Source organism: Staurois parvus, unplaced genomic scaffold (genome assembly GCF_062004578.1).
Source record: "Staurois parvus isolate SC_StPar_1 unplaced genomic scaffold, SC_StPar_1.0 ptg000686l, whole genome shotgun sequence".
Taxonomy (NCBI): domain Eukaryota; kingdom Metazoa; phylum Chordata; class Amphibia; order Anura; family Ranidae; genus Staurois; species Staurois parvus.
Window position 1 is genome coordinate 195,060 of NW_028318482.1, and position 18,366 is coordinate 213,425.

At 41.0% G+C, this 18,366-nt stretch overlaps 1 long non-coding RNA gene across 1 annotated transcript in view; it reads left to right on the forward strand.

Annotated features, from left to right (window-relative positions):
* The window catches only part of LOC149447424 (uncharacterized), a 37,584-nt gene extending 19,862 nt beyond the window's left edge, over positions 1-17,722 (forward strand). The window contains exons 2-4 of the long non-coding RNA XR_016305876.1: positions 5,016-5,115; positions 11,331-11,530; positions 16,123-17,722. This is a non-coding gene — a long non-coding RNA (uncharacterized LOC149447424). The remainder of the gene's footprint in view (positions 1-5,015; positions 5,116-11,330; positions 11,531-16,122) is intronic.
* The last annotated feature ends 644 nt before the right edge of the window (positions 17,723-18,366 follow it).

Genomic DNA, 18,366 nt, shown 5'->3' on the forward strand with positions numbered 1-18,366 from the left:
CTGTTTTTAATATGTGCACTTTTAAACAAATAGTTCAGGTGCAATGGGTTTATGTGAAGCCTCTGGAAGGTCCCATATGACCATTGATTAGCTGTATATGCCTACAGGAGAATATGTTTGATTCTGATTTAGATTTTTTTTTGTATTGGGTTGGATGTCTTTACCCTTTGTCTCTGGGGGCCATTACCCTTATAGGCCACATACACTATATTGCCAAAAGTATTGGGATGCCTGCCTTTACATACACATGAACTTTAATGGCATCCCAGTCTTAGTCCGTAGGGTTCAATATTAAGTTGGCCCACCCTTTGCAGCTATAAAAGCTTCAACTCTTCTGGGAAACCTGTCCACAAGGTTTAGGAGTGTGTCTTTGAGAATGTTTGACCATTCTTCCAGAAGCGCATTTGTGAGGTCAGGCACAGATGTTGGATGAGAAGGCCTGGCTCGCATTCTCCACTTTAATTCATCCCAGAGGTGTTCTATCGGGTTGAGGTCAGAATTCTGTGCAGGACAGTCAAGTTCTTCCACCCCAAACTCACTCATCCATGTCTTTATGGACCTTGCTTTGTGCACTGGTGTGCAGTCATGTTAGAACAGGAAGGGGCCATCCATAAACTGTTACCACAAAGTTGGGAGCATGAAGTTGTCCAAAATGTCTTGGTATGCTGACAATGCTACGCTGCCTTAAGAGTTCTCTAAGGGAGTTCACTAAGGGGCCAAGCCCAAGCCCTGAGAAGCAACCCCACACCATAATCCCCCCTCCACCAAATTTTACACTTGGCACAATGCAGTCAGGCAAGTACTATTCTCTTGGAAACCGCCAAACCCAAACACATCCATCGGATTGCCAGAAAGATAAGCAGCATTCATCACTCCAGAGAACACGTCTCCATTGCTCTAGAGTCCAGTGGCGGCGTGCTTTACACCACTGCATCCAATGCTTTGTGTTGCGTTTGGTGATGTAAGGCTTGGATGCAGCTGCTCGGTCATGGAAACCCATTCCATGAAGCTCTCTACGCACTGCTGTTGTGCTAATCTGAAGGCCACATGAAGCTTGGAGGTCTTTAGCTATTGACTCTGCAGACAGTTGGTGACCTCTGTGCAGTGTGCGCTTCAGCATGCACTTACCCCACTCTGTCATTTTATTTGGCTACAACTTCGTGACTGAGTTTCTGTTATTCCCAGATGCTTCCACTTTGTTATAATACCACTAACAGTTGACCGTGAAATATTTAGTAGCAAGGAAATTTCACGGATGGACTTCTTGCACAGGTGGCAACCTATCACGGTACCACGCTTGAATTCACTGAGCTCCTGAGAGCGACCCATTCTTTCACAAATGTTTGTAGAAGCCGTCTGCATGCCTAGGTGCTTGATTTTATACACCTGTGGCCATGGAAGGTGAGAACACACCAATGATTTGGAGAGGTGTCCCAGCACTTTTGGCAATATAGTGTATATTGTTAATGTGCACATGCTTGAAAGTCACCAGTGAATTACCCTGCCCATTGAGAGTGGGGTGGGGCATTTTGGCTTATTGAGTAGGAGCAATGGAGGATTTAAGGTGATGGAGGATCCAATTCTTCTGGCTCTGAAGAAACGTTTTCCTTGAAACGCGTCAGCCATGTTCCGGGTTCAGGTCTTTACAAGCACTGTGTCATCACTTGATGTGCAAGTTTTTATACATTGTTTTTCAGTATAACTTTTTATCAGCATTTAATAAAATTCACTAAGGATAATGCATTAGGCAGGTGCGCTCTCTTATTTGTGATTTTACATTTGTATTTTGGACTACCCCAGTCGTCTAGAGGGAAGCAAGGCCATTGCATAGCATCTAGTTAGGACTTTGTTCCCCCACACCTATGCACAGGAGTATTTGAGTATAGGAGTATTAGCAAACGCCCACCTGATCATTTATACCATTTATAATTACCTTGTCATTTATAATCAGATGTGAGAACATACATATAATTTTTTAGGCACCTCCATGACCATGTTTGACACTTCGCAGCCAAGCCTTCCCATGGGAAAGTGGGAAAACTGTGTCAAATACCTTATATTTGTGTTTTTATGGGCGTTATCTAATGCCTGTAGGTAATGTTATTGTTGACAACAGTTAATAAAGTGTTTTGGAAAGACCAAAATCAAACATGCTTCAAATACAACAAGTGTGGCTTTTCAGTAGCTTGTTCAGATAGTCCTTTTCTAAATCTGGCCATATACTAGTAGAATTTCATTTAAACATTCCTACAGACATTCTGAAACATTGTTTATTAATACATTTGATTTTGCCATAATTGAGTCAACTAATTTTGTATAAAAGCCCTTAAACTTTTGTCTAGACCTGTTAATTGAATAGAATTCCAGAAGTATTATACAAGCTTCTTTTGTGCCTAGAAAATGCGCATTACAATATGTATGATTTTTCCCAAAAGAAAACAAAATTCATGTTTAGAATTTTGTTCATTCAAGAAAAATGCTCTATCCTTCAAATGTTCTTGTCACTACAGTAGAAACGATTTGACCCCACTTACCATTTCACAAAAATGAACATTTTCTATGGAAATTCTACTAGACACAAAGATCTCTGTTTCATATTAACATGAGATCCCTGGAAGCTTTGATGGTAGAACTGACTCTTTTATCAGAACAGGATGTCTTATATACTCTGGTGCACAAAAACCCAACCCTTTGAGAACCAAGGGATGTATTTGTCCCATGTTTTTAATTGCCTGTATCATCTGATTAAGAACTTAAAATACTTTTTTTTTTTGGTTTGAGTCAAAATATTAGTTCTTACCAACAAATGGATCTAGCTTTTTGCCAATTATTTCATGAAATGGCTTAGTTACAGCAACTGAAGTGTACAAACTTTAAAAACAAAAAATTGATTCTTTTGGCGTTCCGTAAACTTATGGTCCTCAAAGGGTTAAAGAGATCCATTTAAAGGATAACTGTACAAAAGTAAAAAAAAAATCTCCTTTTTATTGTAAAGTAGTGTGCTTTGCAAGTATGCCATCTTCCTCCCTTGCTTTGGCACTCTAAATAAATGAGTCCCCATTCAATTTAATGAGAAATTGTGCATATTATTAATCTGGGCACCCTTTCCACCCACTGCTGGAGATGGGCTCACCTGCAGGCAGAGGAGCTTGGAAGGAGGAAAACTCAGGACTTCAACAGCCTCCTGAAAGAGGACCATCTGTGAGGCTGGGAAGGCCTGGTAGAAGCCACCGACCCACCAGCAGCACAGAAGAAGGACTGAGTGATTAGGTCTGTACCCCTTGGGCTAGACAAGGGAAGGAGCACTCTGGTGGGAAACCAGATTAGCTGTTGCCCATGACTGTCCTATTGTCTTAAAGTGACAGACACTAGATCACCTGCTCTGAGATTCCTCCAGGCAGCCAGATAGAGGAGAGTCTAGGGTCTATGGTAGTACACTGGGAGAGACTGGCTAGCTCTCTAGAAGAGGAACTTTTGCTGTACAGACTTGTAAATGGTTTCAGTAAGTTTGTCCTCAGTTCCAGATTCATTGGGCATCCCGTACACCCCTTACCCCATCCACAATTTATCATCCCCTAATAAAACATGAAAACAAGCTCAAGTACTGGTCACTGTCTCCTAAAGGCAGGTCTGAATGGAAAATGCGTGTTGCCTGGCTGTGCAGAACTATAGGGGGACTCAAATCTCTTGCAACTTCTAAGGGGGTAGTGCTACATTATTCAAAACAGAAAAAAAATCACTGTGCTTAAATGAGAAAAACAAAAAAGCTGCCAGCACAAAAATTGTGATACTAAATAAATTATAAAACAACAGTACAGCAATATAACATACAGTATATAATATAGTACATATGTGAAATCCTTAAATCAAAAGAAAACACGTGATAGTTACTATTCATTTGTGAAATACTGATCATCATACAGTATCTGTATGAAATCCACACAAAAAAGAAAACAAATATGTTGTTCTAGTCCTCCAAACTGTGAACATCAGTGTGCAAAATAGAAACAAATCAGTGCACCCAGAGATAGAACCACACTCCAGCTTCTTACTAGATCCTATTGACTATTATGAATGTACTGTAAATCAGGGTTTCTCAACCAGGGTTCCTCCAGAGGTTGCTAGGGGTTTCTTGAGCAACGAGCAATATCCGCCTCTCAGATAGGTTCCCGCTGACACCATTGATATTTTTAGCTATCTATAAGGGGCTAATTCTTCTCAATAACCACAAGTGTAAGGAACATTCTTCCCACTGACCATCACACAAATGTATCATGAGCTGTAGATACAGTAATTTTTAGCAGGGATTCCCCGAGACCAAAAAGTCATTTCAAGGGTTCCTCTGTGTTGAAAAGGTTGAGAAAGGCTGCTGTAAATGATCAATCAGCGCAAGAAGGGTTAATATCTCCCAGTGGTTTACCTGTCTCCTCCACAGCCCAAAAGCCAGGGTAAACAACCAAAGTAACTCTCAAAAAATAAAAATGTAGGGCGATCCTATAGTGTGATATCATATAAACAATTGTATTTAAAAAGCAAAGTGCGCACTTACAAAGGTTAAAAGCATCCAAGCATATAGTATGTCATATGGTAGCAGGACGATCCTGGCTGTCCATCCACTTGGCATACATGATGACGTCACTTTTGTAGGCCCCACCGTATTCACTTTCTGTAAGTGCACACTTTGCTTTTTAAAATAAAACTGTTTATAGCAGATGCTGAATGGATTAGCACTCCTATCAGTTCACCGTCTGGAACCAGTGACACCATTGGAAGTTTTAGATGAGAAAAAAAGAAACTGGACATGTCATTATAGTGTTGGTAAGTAATCTTTGTTATGTCCTCATGCTTTGTATTTTCTGTACTGGGCCATGTTAAAATGAAGTTGAATATTACGAGGGTTCTTCAAAACGTTTCTGCACTTTTATAAACTCTTAGTAAGAAAAAGTGCCAACACTTTTTAAAGACCCCTGGTACTATTTTAGTTACCATAATGTAATTCTGTTTTATTTTATCAGGCCAGGCTGAATAGATTAGCACTCCTATCAGTTCCGTTTGGAACCAATGACACCATTGGAAGTTTTGGATGAGCTCGCTGGACATGACATTATAGCTTTGGTAAGTATTCTTTGTTATATCCTCATGCATTGTATTTCCTGTACCAGCTGTAAAAACTGGAAGAAGGAAAAACTGAAAGCACATTTATTTTTCATGAGGACGTGAGAAAATAAAATTAAGGATGTAATTGCTTACTATGGGCAACACATATAGTTTTTCTTATGAATTTGGTGCAATTTATGTTATTTAAAAAGACCAGAACAAAAAATTATTTATGGCCCTGAACATGGCTGACATATGATTGGTCATGAACCAGTGGCATATATTAACCACTTGCCAACAGGGCATTTATACCCCCTTCCTGCCCAGGCCAATGTTCAGCTTTCAGCGCTGTCACACTTTGAATGACAATTGCGCGGTCATTTTTTTGAGACAGACAGAGCTTTCTTTTGGTGGTATTTAATCACCTCTGGGTTTTTTATTTTTTGCTAAACAAACCAAAATTTTGAAAAAAATGTTGTAAATAAGTGATTTTTCTTCTTCGCTGATGTGCGCTAATGAGGCTGCAGTGATAGGTGGCACTGATAGGCGACACTGACTGGCACTGATAGACAGCACTGACTGGCACTGTTAGGTGGCACTGACTGGTACTGTTAGTCGGCACTGATAGGCAGCACTGATGGGCACTGATAGGCGGCATTGTTGCGCACAGATAGGCGGCACTGACTGGCACTGATATGTGGCACTGATTGGCAGCACTGATAGGTGGCACTGACTGGCATTGATAGGTGGCACTGACTGGCACTGATAGGCGACACTGAAAGGCAGCTCAGATGGGCACTGATATATGGCATTGATGTGCACTGGTAGGCACTGATACATGGCATTGATGTGGCACTGATGGGCACTGGCAGGTGGCATTGATGAGCACTGACAGCTGGCATTGATTGACACTGAGAGGTGGCACTACTGAGGCTACACTGATCATCAGGGCACACTGATCATCAGTGCCCTGATGATCAGTGTACATGTCCCCTCTGAGGGATGCTGATTACCGGCTCTCCACTCCTCACGAGCTGTCAGCGTGACAGCTCGTGAGGAGTGAAATGCCGATAACTGGCATTTTCCTATTTACATGTGATCAGCTGTGATTGGACACAGCTGATTACATGACAGAGCCGACATCTTCAGCTCTTTCCGTTGATCTGCTGTGTCGGAGGGACACAGCGCACCACTGATCGCCGTGCTGCGTGCCCCCAGAGCTGCGCATGCGTGGTTAGAGTGGAAAGACGTCATATGATGTCCTCCCAGAACGAGAGGACCGCCTTGCGCTCGTCATTACCTTATATGGCGGGCAGGAGCGGTTAAATGATTGCTATATAATTGCAGTAACCCATTTAGAGCACCATGGTCCTGAGAGACAGAACTGTGCATAAAAAAAACTAAGACATAAAATCACCAGTGTTTGGAAATCATTTTAATATGTTGGCAAAAAAAAAATCAACTTGGTGAGCACAAAGGACCACTCTAGTTTTGCAATCCTTCTTGTTTGTGTAATTTGACATGTAGAGAACAGGAAGCAAAGCCTCAGATCTATAAAGACCATTGTGCCATCATGCCATCAGATCATGCCATCTGATTTGTGCCCAAATACCAGCCTAATAATGACAAAGTAACAATGTTAGTTGTGTTGGCAATCACACAGGGAGGTAGGCTTGCACAATGTAATGTGACACCACATTGTTTCAGTCAATAAAATACTTCCATCACCATGGTCTCTATTTAAAAGTTGAGCCAATCTTTGAATTATAACATTCAGCCCTAGTTGTTCCCCATGTATCCAGTGCTGAACTTTTATTTTATTTCATGAAATGTTGATTTAGTTCGGGAAATATTTGAGCTCATGGACGTTTAGCTTAATGATATGTAACTCCTAGGAACAGAACATGTTGTGCCCATGACCTTGCCTGTGTACTAAAGCGATGCTGTATTCAGAGCCCTATTACAGAATGTCTTCAAATTAATTGATTGGGCTGGGATTTAGGGGTGTTTGCAAGAGATTTGCAAATGGATTTTTTTCAGGCAATCATTCTCACCTCGAGCAGAAGTGGTCACTTATTATTCAGTTTCATAAACTGCATATAACATCACTATATTGTACAGAGTAAACCTGGTGACCCACAAAATCAGCAATAAGTAATGTCATTAGAAAACAGTAACAGCAGTGATAATCAATACTGTGATAACTCCCCTGTGAACAGTAGGCTATTTCCACTTGAGTGCATTCTACATGAATGGCAGCAATGAAATTTAGAAACTCTCTAAAGAGGTTGGACAATAGGCAAATTTCTTGTGAAGTAGCTATCTGAGTGAGCATTCTTTAACCCTAATTCTTCAGTCGGTTATCGTTGGGGCCCAGTCTTTATGGTGGTGCACATAAGCACAGTCCCAGTAAAGTCTGTATGTAGTGGATAATGCTGATAGTTGGATAGTCAGTCTATATATGCTCAGTCTCTGCTAGTAGTAACAGGGTAAAGACAGTAGTGTCCTCTCACTAGTCCCAGCGATACAGCAACAGGGTCCCACTGTTAAAATGTCATCTCACTTCTGGATCTGCCTAGAGCAGGGGTGGGCAACCTGTGGCTCTCCAGCTGATGTGGAACTACATTTCCCATGACTTTACAGGTCCCATGAGACATTCCAAAACTGACAGTTACAGCTATGACTTGCAGAGGCATGATGGAACTTGTAGTTCTGCAACAGCTGGAGAGCCGCAGGTTGCCCACCCCTGACCTAGAGCGACTTCGTCCTCAATACACATCTGCATACTTGTAGCAGGGTGATGTGCACACTGGAGCAGCGATGTGCACATCTCAGATTCCTCCTGCCAAGGAGGTAATCCATCAGTATTCAGCCTGAGAAAATACAGCTCTCTCCCTCTTTTTATACATGACTCACATTGGGAATTGTAGTCCAATTGTTCATTGATTGCCTTAGTAAAGTTTCTTTTCTGAACTTCATCTCCCATGATCAGTGGCATAGCCACAGGGGTAACAATGGCGATCCTGCCATTGATCCAGGGGGCCCATGTGGCTGGTACAGATAGGCTGTCAGACCAAACTCCCCATCATGCATCCACACTGGGAGCTCGATCAGACAGTGAACACACAACAGACAGTGACCACACAAAGTGAAACTAAAGAGGTGTCTTCCCGAGGACTGTGCTCTCTGCCTCCCCCTACAGTGCAGTACCCAGCTGTATGAGAGAAGCAAAGCACTGTACTGCCGATGTTTTGAAAGGCTGCCTATATGTGTGTGTACGTGTTTGTGTGTGTGTGTGTTTTTATATCTGTTTGTATATGTGTGCAGATCATTCCACTCATCACATAACACACCACAGAGTATTTCAACCTATCACATAACACTACAGAGCATTCTACCCATTCCATGACACACTGCAGAGCATTCCATCCATCTCATGACACTACAGAGTACTGCACCTATCCCATGATACACTGCACAGCATTTCATCTACCCCATGATACAATGCAAAGTAGTCCATCCAATCCATGACTTACCACAGAGCATTTCACCCATCTCATGACACTGCAGAGCATTCTACCAATCCCATGACACTGCAGAGCATTCTGCCCATCCCATGATATACTGCAAAGCATTCCAGTGATTCCATGATGCACTGCAGAGCAATTCACCCATCATATGATACACTGCAGAGTATTCTACCTATCCCATGATACACTGCAGAGTTTTCCACCCATCCCATGACACTGCAGAGCATTCCACCCATCCCATGACACTGCAGAGCATTTCACCTACCCTATGATACACTGCAGAATATTGCACCCATTCCATGACCTACCACAGAGCATTTCACCCATCCCAAGACACTGCAGAGCATTCCACCCATCCCATGACATTGCAGAGTGTTCCATCCATCAAACGACACACTGCAGAGCATTCTATCCATCCAATGATACACTGCAAGGCATTCCACCCATCCCATGATACACTGCAGAGCATTTCACCCATCCCATGATACGCTATAGAGTATTTCACCCATCCCATGAAACACTGCAGAGTTATCCATCCATCCCATGCCTGGTGGTGATCAAATACCACCAAAAGAAAGCTATATTTGTGTGAAAAAAATTATTACAATTTCACTTGGGTACCACTTGGGTACAGTGTTGCATGACTGCGCACTTGTCATTCAAAGTGCAACACTGCTGAAGGCTGAAAATTGGCCTGGACTGGAAGGGGGTTAAATTGTTCGGATTTGAAGTGGTTAAATAAAGGCTTGAAGTATGCCCCAGCAAGGGCTTTGAATAAGTTTGACACTTTTATTGATCTACAATATAGGGAAGCACCAATACCGATATCGTTATCTGTGTCGATACTGAGTATTTTCACAGTACTTGTACTTGTGAAAATGCTCCCGATACCCGAAATCAATACTTTGCAGTGCGATTTGCATCAATACAAGAGAAAGCCATAGGGATTTTAAGTCCCAAGACCTGTGAAGCCGCTTTCTCTCCTCTCCTTGCAGAGATAACAGTATGGGCTAGAAGGGTTCTGATTGGTCAGCACTGTGACGTGCTGACCAATCAAAAGCTGTCTAGCCAATACTGTCTTCACTGCACAGAGAGGAGAAAAAAGCGGCGGGGATTTCAAATCCCCAGACCTGTTCCTTCTGTTGCAGGATGAGATCGGTGCAGGTAGGTTTCCCGCACCAATCCTGTTCGCACAAGAGAAGTGGGGAAACTGCATGTGATTTGGACAGGAATCGAAACGCATTTCTTTTCAAATCTCATGCTATTATTTGCAGTGCGAGTTGCCTCCATACAATTTGTATTGACCAAATCGCACTGCAAATTATTGGTACTCGGTATCAGCAAGTATTTAACCAAAAGTATCGGTACTCGCCGATCATAAAGGGTATCGGTGCATCCCTAATACAAAAATATATCAGAAAGTTGAATGTGAAGCAATATTTTTTGTCAAATCCAGTTGAAAGGGATGTTATTACTAAACACACTGGTGAAGTTGTGCGTACAGGACTCAGAAATGCGCTATTATTTAATGTTCAAGGGAATGTGACACCAAATATTTAAGGATTTGGTTTTGAAGGATCTAGAAAATGCTAAGTTGAGAAACATAAACACTCCACAGCGCAAAAAAAATTAAAATAAACATTATGAAAAAAAGTCCAACTAAAGTCCAAAAAATATTATTCAAAATATATAAATTGTGCTCAATCCCAAAAACAGTGCTCCAAGATTCTTCAAACAAATGTGCTCACACCATCCGTGATTAATGCTCCAATCCCCACTCACCAGATGGAATGGACTCTTTGCTGATATGGCTAAAGAGTCAAACAAGTTTTATAGACTGGGCATATCCTCCCAGATAACTCTGCACTTGATATCCTCCAAAAATGACTCTCAAGATTAGATGGCAATAAAAAACAAATAAAAAGACACAAATAGTGCAATACTGTAAAAAAAACTCTTACTCTAAAAAAGGCTGCCTTTTATGCACTCACATGATAAAAAGTATACTCAGGCTTTCATAATAGGCCCAGAGGCTCATATTATATGACATAATTCCATTAGTAGAAGTGGGCTGGCAGTGATAAGTATAAATCCTCTCTAGAAAAGCAGAAAGTCCCTCCGGAACGCCGCAAACCAGCGTGCGCTCCACTCCCCGGGCGTGACGTCACCACGCATCCACCGGAACCGGAAATACGTCAACGCGTTTTGCCCTCCTCCAAGGCGTTATCCAAGCTTGAAACATTTTTAACAATTTCCACATCTGAATAATTTTTATTGTTAATGTAAGAAAATATTTTTGTGTAGATAGTTTTCATTTTAGAACAATAGATTTTCACCTTTTCATGTTGGATATTAGTACCTTTATGTAGCTACTGGATGGGGCTGGTGGTAACAACTGTTGTATTAGATGTGGATTTTATGCATGCTGGCTATCGATACCTTTATGTAGCCACTATATGGGGCTAGTGGTAATATCCAATTTGTTAGTAGTGGAAGTTTGTTCTCCATGCTAGATGGCGATGTTTAAACCCCTTTTTCGTTAATTTTTAGGTTTTTTTTTGTATTTTTCTATTTTAATGTCATTGCTTAATTTTTGGGTTTTTTATGGGTGGCGCTGTCCTATTTTCTTAATATTAAACTGTCTTGTTTTGTCTGGGGGATCCTTGGCTCACATACAGATGCTGTGTTCCTTTTCCTGCTTAGTGTTTCCTGTTTAGCATATACACTATATATACATGCTGTAGCTGATGTCCCAAACCAGCCTCTTTTCCCAGAAGATGCCTATTACGAGGAAACAGGTCGGGAGGACCTGGATTGGTGACGTCAATACGCATCGGTGCACCAGCATGTCCCGTGACGTGTGTTTTGTGAATCTGTACACAGCTTGTTACTTCTCATACACTGTAAGTGCAATAGTCCTTTAATAAATGTTTTTAATGATACTGCACTATGAAACATTTCCTTTCTTCTGGTTTTAAATGTTCCTTGGTCTGAACTGTGTGGCAGTTGGAATCTGAGGGCTGTTGAAGTGATTCCTGTGCGGGGACACCTTTGCTGCAATACACTGACCCACTTGGAGTCTACACAGTGGTAACATCAGTTTCTATGGATTGAAAAAGTGTGCTTGATCTTTTATTGTGAGATTATGTCCATTTGGTAAGAGGCTTGGATGTGGGGAAGGCACAATGTAGCACTTTTTTATTGATTACTGAGCACTTTAAGGCACCTGAAGATTAAGTGGAGTCTGGATTATACTGTATATGAACTTTATTTTTTCACTTATGACAAATGTTTATTTGGTATGAATATTGATCTTAAGCTCATATTGCACAAGTATATTGCAGTTGATTATTGTTTATACAGCACAGTGGCTAAATGGTTAGCACTTCTGCCTGACAGTACTAGGGTCGTTGGTTCGAATCCCAACCATGGTCCCACCTGCCTGGAGTTTGCATGTTCTGCCTGTGTGGGTTTCCTCTGTGTACTCTGGTTTCCTCCCACACTCCAAAGACATGCTGGTAGGTTAATTGGATCCTATCTAAATTGGCCCATGTATGAATGTAAGTTAGGGACCTTAGATTGTATACCCCTTGAGGGTTAGGGACTGATGTGAATGTACAATATATATGTAAAGCGCTGTGTAAATTGACGGTGCTATAGTATAGTACATAAAATAAATAAAAATGTCAAAAGTATGTCTGTATTCAGAGGTTTAGTTTCAACATTTAAAGGGACATGTGCACCTTTACTGTACATTTTTTATTTGGTCTGGTATTCAAGAATTGCTGGCACAGCAGCTTTTTGGTGTGGTTAAGCCAAGCACGGGTATTTTTATTTTTAGTGTTTGTAGTGAATGCACAGAACTTGCATTGGATCTGAAAGTGAGACGACATCCAATATTGTATATATTATTTGTAGGAAAATAAATATATGCATTACCTTGAACAATTACATTCTAGTCTGAGGTTTTTCAGATTCAAGAAGCTGAATTTTTAATGTGGGCAGTGCAAACATGTTATCAGTTACTATTAAACGTTTTTCCACCTAGCTCTGATATCCCTGTAATTGGGTCATTATACCACGTGTCCACTGTGATTGGCCGTCATTGTGGTTACATGATTGGGAACTGGCCCAGCACGCATTCATCACTGAAACCTCGGCCATCTATTCATGCATTTGTGTGGCGTGTGGACATTTATAGCCCAGCCTCTTTGCTGCTGCATATAAGCATTGCATGGGAGGCAGCAGGTTAAGGTTTAGAAGTTACCTTGGCTTCACCTTCATTATGCAGGTTTCATCAAGCACTGAAGACTTCATCATAGATGCTTAGGAGCAGCGCAGTGACCTGTAATGTGTAATTAGAGCTTCACTGATCCCTCCATTGGAAGATCAGTAGAATTGTTGTAAACCATCTGAACACTTAAAATGGAGCAAAATCGGAAATTATACATATAATGTCTTCTGTCTCTAGCATTAATGTGATTGTAAAGTATTAATTTTTTAAAATAATAAACATGTTAAATTTACCTGGTCTGTGTAAAGTGGCCCTGATCCTCCTCTGCTGAGGTCCCCTGCCAGAGCTCCTGGCTACTCCTTTTCTTCATGCACCCCCAATAGGAAGTGCTCCTTATGGGAGAGCACATGCAGGCTCAAACCTGAGCCACTCTGTCTGCATCTATAGACACATGCAGAGTAGCTCAGGCCCCTCTCCCTCATAGGATTTGAATGGCAGTAGCAGGAGCCAATGACTTCTGCTGCCTCAGCAAAGCCAGTGAGAGAGAGGAGAGAGCCGTTACAAAAGTACTCGCTCAATCTGGCGATGTATCCATCTGTAAGTATACAGGGGGTGAGGGGGGCGATACTACTAGTGGAACATTTTTTACCCTAATGCAGGGAATACATTTAGGTAAAAATGTTTAGGCTTTTGAATCACTTTAACACTTGTGGTATATGTGGCAGGGCTGGATGAATCTTGTTTGCAGTTGTGACAATGGTTTAGTGCTTATGTTGGGAGTCTTGATGTTATAGAAATGTGTATTTATTCTTCCCTGCTTAACTCCTGGAGTTCCAGTTAGAGGACTGGTATGTAAGACTTTTAGCATCACTGTGTGTATGGTGAGGAGCCCTTTTACAGAGTTGTCACAATAGAAGAATAAAGCAACCAAATGCATGTACTCCTGCACTGGACAGTGGATTCCACAATGTCAAAATCCCCACATGAGTATGAAAGGAATGCAGGCCTTGCTGCCCTCAGCGGACCAGGGAAATCCAAAGAGAACTGTAAATAAGAAACAAAAAGAGGGCGCATGGGCCTAGTGCATTACCTTTAAAAATGAGATTTATTATAAATAGTAAAATACTCACAAGAGAAATAAAATCAAATGGAAAGTATGTCACAGAGGATGCAATGTGGTCCAAAACCCCTGGAAGTGGTCTGGTGGGGGACTGGAGACCTCTAGATAGCTGGTGGCTGACGCGTTTCGAGGTTGCACAGTGCTGGATCGAGGCTCAGATAAGTATTAGGGAGACTGTAGGGTTAGAAGCACAGAGGTTTTTTTTAACCTCATGCATAGCATGCATGAAGGTAAAAAAACCATCATCCTTTATAACCACTTTTTAAAAAACAATTTACTTCTTTTTTTTTTTTTTTCACTAAACTTAATTTTGCATCTCATAAGGGGCATAAAGCTCCCTATGTGATGTTTTTTGTGACAGGTTCTCTTTAATGAGATATCAGTGGTCTTTGTGACCCCAGATGTCTCACCTACCTTTTAATGAAACTTGGATTAAGTATATTGTTGTTCGGCAGGATCACCCAGGAACACTATGGATAATTATCACACCTGAAAGTGCCTTTTCTATGTTATCAACTAATTCCTACTAGGCGTGTAATGGCTTCTGATCTATTTGTTGCTGATATATACAAATTTATGGAAAACAATCTCTGGGGAACCTCTCATATACTTGGCTAAAATGTCATACCCTCTGAGGAGTTACTAATATTTTTTGAGGATGTTCCAAATTTGACCATGCTGCTCACAAAACGTAGTGATAAATTTGATGGTATTCTGTGCCTTTGATGTGTTAGAGTAATACGGTAGGGATGATCCGGTTGCTCCCAAAGCTCTATGGCATGCATTCTTAAGAAGTGATTTGCTATACCCTCTTGCTAACAACCTCATTTGTAGAGATTCGGCTTGGTGCTTAAATTCAATTTCATCTGTGCAATTATGCTTAAGTGGGCACACTGCCCATATGATATCCTATTAGCCAGTGCCTACGGGTGTGCACATCGTGCATACAGGATCGTATTTCCTGTGGTAGGCTTTCTTTTGAGGGTCATATCCTCACTTCCATCATCTTGGATGTTATACCAATGAGATCCCTTGTGCATGTGGAATGCTTAAACAAAAACCTATACAGTGCAAAGAATATTTTCTATACCATGCATAAAGTGCAAATTAACCCAGATTAATTATTCATGGCTGAAAAAATATATACAATTTACTATGTGAAAAAGAAATAAAATAGAGTTGCAAAAACAGTGTCCAAACTTCATTATATGACAGCAAAGTCTCTTAAATTAAAACAAAGTCTGTGTCTTTATGAAAGTTCCAAAGTAAAAGAGTATTTAATATATAGTGTCTCCCTATTGTATTCCTTCAGAGTGTATCTGCTTTTGGATGTGCACACTGTCTGGGAGCAGGGAGGTGTATTGTAGTTCACTTTCATAAGTATGAGGCATGGGAAGGAATACAAAAAGGAGATGGGGTTGATTTACTATAGGCAAATGGACTGTGCACTTTGCAAAGTGCAGTTGCACTGTGCTAGTGCAGTTGGTGCAGAACTAAGTAAAGGTAAAGCTTCACTTTGAAAAAAAACTAATCAGGGGAAAGGAAAATAAAAAAACAGCATTTTTGCTTGCACATAATTGGATGATGGAATTCAGCAAAGGATATGTTAATTTACTAAGCTCTGGAGCAATTGCACTTGCACAGTACAACTGCACTTTGCAAAGTGCACAGTCTGTAAATCAACTGCTCTACACTGTGTTCACGTTTAAAACCATGGTGGTGAACATACTTAATGTCAGAATTCAAAACACTCTTTTTTTTATCTGGATTCTCCACCACCTATGGATGCACAAAGCAAGAGGCAAACTAATTAAAAAAAATTGTACACTTACATTACATTTTTTGATGCTGTATTTTGAGTATTAATTATAATATTTGGGCAATGTTACATACCCAAAAAGAACAGAACATGTTCCCAGAACAAACACTGCCAGGTATCATACACCTGTTACAGCTACATGTCATATAGATGCATGCTTCAGGTAATATTACTACCTGTAGAATTTTTAGAAAAGCATAGCATGGTCAACTTTGTCTACAAAAAATAAAACTTTATATTAAAGAAATAACTGATTTGTCATATTAAATATATTTTTTAACGTTTTCTCGATAACATATAATTTTATGTATTTCTTTTTTAGATGACTATGGAAAACCCCTTACAGAAGCTTTATTGCTTGGATAGGGACAAGGGAATTTGAAGAGTGATCCTATGTAGGATTTATATACTGTATTGTTGTGATTATATTGTATTTGACATGGTCTTGGAGTAAAGTTTCAAAAAATAGTTATCTTTTTTTTTTTCTGCGCTGTTTTAAATAGACTTTTTTTTAAATTTTAGGTGTGCTTAGAAAATCGGTGAGAGAGAAGGAAGAATACAGAGAATGAAAGAGAGAGAAAGAAGGAAGGATACAGAGACAGAAGGATAGAGATAAAATAGAAAGGACGGATAGAGAGAAAGAAGGATAGCATGAAAGAAGGAAAAAAGGATAGAGAGAAGGATAGAGGGAAAGAAGAAAGGATAGAGAGAGAAGGAGGGATAGATCAAAAGTAGGATAGAAAGAGGGGTTAATAAAGGGAAAGGAAGGAGTGAGAGGAAAAAAGGAAAGAGAGAAGGAAAGAGAGAGATCAATAGAGATAACTAGAGAAATGGACAGAGTCAGAGAGCAAGATAAATATAGAAATATGTAAAAATGTAGACAGAGACAGACAGATGAACAAAGAGAGAGAGAGATTGATGGACAGAGAGAGATACAGAGAGAGAGAGATGGACAGAGAAAGACAGAGTGATGGAAAAAAAGAGAGGTGGACAGAGAGAGCAAGAGAGAAAGAGATGGGGAGTAGAGAGAAAGAGATCTGGATGGAGTGAGAATAATGGACAGAGAGAGAAAAAGAGGGATGGTGAAAGAGGGACACAGAGAGAAAACCACCGAAAAAAAAAAGATGGACAGAAATAGAGGGAGAGAGAAATACAGATTGAAGTAGTGAGAAAAAGATAGTATGATAAATGGAGAGAAAATTAAAAATAATAAGAGAAATGAAATGAATCTTCACCAACACCTCTTATTTTTATTTAAAGTGCATGTCAAGGAAAAAAAACCCCATAAACATATGGAGTACATCTCTGCAATACATACTCATCACCCGTTGTCAGGAATGGACTTGCCAATAGTGGTGGGACTCGCATGCCTTGTGGGCTGCAGTACCAGGGCTGGCCAGCAGGTGCTAACAACCAGAGGTTCACTTTGGCAATTAGCCATCACCTGGGGCTGATTGCAGGTGTATTTAAGGGATGGCCAGACCTGCAGTCTGGGCCTTGGTGTGTGTTTTTCCATGGGCCCCTGTATCTTGTAACCTGCATTACTGTTCCTGTTTCTGCCTGACTTGTTGCCGACCCTGCCTGATCCTGACCTCTGCTGACTTCTCCTGTTTGATCCCTGGCTTGTGACCCTGACCATTCTCTGCCTGACCCCCTGTACCTACCTGTCCGTTAGTTGCTGTACCCAGCTCGTGACCTGACTACTCTCCGCCTGCTCCTCCTGTACCTACCTGCCCGATTAGTTATCGACCGGGCCTGCCTGACTACATTGTGCTCTATATGTGTATGTAACTGTGTATCTTTATCAGTTTAGGTTTGGGTTTGTTTCACCTTGTTGTATGTATTTGTGTTAGCTTGGGGTTTGGTGCACTGCGTTTATGTTTGTATTGTTAGTCCTAATAAATTGTCTTATTTATACCATATCTGAAGCTTGCGTTTCCCTGTGTCAGTCCACACACTTCTGGTCACACCCGCATCCCTGACACCCATGTTGTATCTATTTAAAGATTCTGCAAGTACAGAAAAATACCTGCTGATCTGTCATTAATGCACTCAGCTCCTGAGTCCTGATATGGATTGAACGCTGTCAGCCCTGCCCAGTTTTTCTTGCCAAACCACTAAGACCCACCTAGTCTCCGATATTCACAACTTACACAGGCCATAGATGGTGACCATTTCCTGCAACCACAGGTTGCAGGAAAGAAATTTGCATGATTCCCCCATCAACACAGACAGTGCTGACAAGGGAATCCCTCCTGCCAAGCAATTGTCTGCTCGAGGAAGGGGGCAGCTATGGCAGCCACTAGAGATAATCGCAAGTGAATAACGTAGGCTGGCTGTACCCAAGTTGATCGATCAACTTGGCACATTCGACCCATCCACACGTGGTTAGAATCTTGGCCAGTTCCTGCTGAACCGACCGAGATTCGAACTGTCTATGGCCGATCTTAATGGCTAATCATTTTGTAGTCCCAAGATGAGGACTGAGAGGGCTTATTACACTCCTTAAAGTGGTGCTTCACTCCCCCTTTCCCAGAGGGTTTTTTACACTAGCTATAATGCTCTT